Genomic DNA, 843 nt, shown 5'->3' on the forward strand with positions numbered 1-843 from the left:
TATTTTGATTTAAATTACATTTTAGATTATGCTACGTGCTCAACTATTCGTTTAAAATTACAAATAGAGTCTAATATTTTATTTAATTTATAACTATACATAATATTATCTTAACTGCTAATTTGGTTTATAAAAATAAATATTAAATCAGCATATAGTCGAAGTTTAAAGTCTTTGAATACAATCTATTATCTATGTTTTTATACAATAAATACTATTATAAATGCTCAAATTTATAAATATTGATACTCATTCAGGATATGTAAATCGTAGAAATCCAATGCTTATTTAAATATCTTAACTCATACAAACGCAAAATATCAATATATTTTGCAATTGGTTTTATATTTAAATTTTTATATATTATATTATTTACAAAAAATGCAAATGTTGTTAAATTTTATTATTAATTTCAATAGTATGTAATTCTTTTTTGTTAAAATATGTTCCTACATGTATATTTAAAGATAAAAGTTTGTATAAATGCAGGGAAAATCCTTTTAACTAGGTATTCGTAACCTAATCAAATAAACTTATTACAATACTCGCATAGAAATGTTGTTTCACAATGAAAAAATTCATTCTCATATACGAATTTCATAAATTCTGATTGCTTTCAACATATTAATTTTAGGTTAATGTTAATAAACTAGCATTATAAAATGATCTTAATCTTCTTATATAACTTCTGTCATCTAAATTGCAGCTTTAGGTTTAAGTTTGATCAACCATTTAAATTATTTGAGAATTTCATATGCGCCAACCCTCACATATACTCATGTTTTTTTCAAATATGAGCAAATATCGTTTGCAAGCTCTGAAATGCAGTCAGCATACAAAAAT

This window comes from Rhyacophila brunnea, unplaced genomic scaffold, assembly GCF_057557595.1.
Source record: "Rhyacophila brunnea isolate RB1 unplaced genomic scaffold, BYU_Rbru_1.0 scaffold_122, whole genome shotgun sequence".
NCBI classification, from domain to species: domain Eukaryota; kingdom Metazoa; phylum Arthropoda; class Insecta; order Trichoptera; family Rhyacophilidae; genus Rhyacophila; species Rhyacophila brunnea.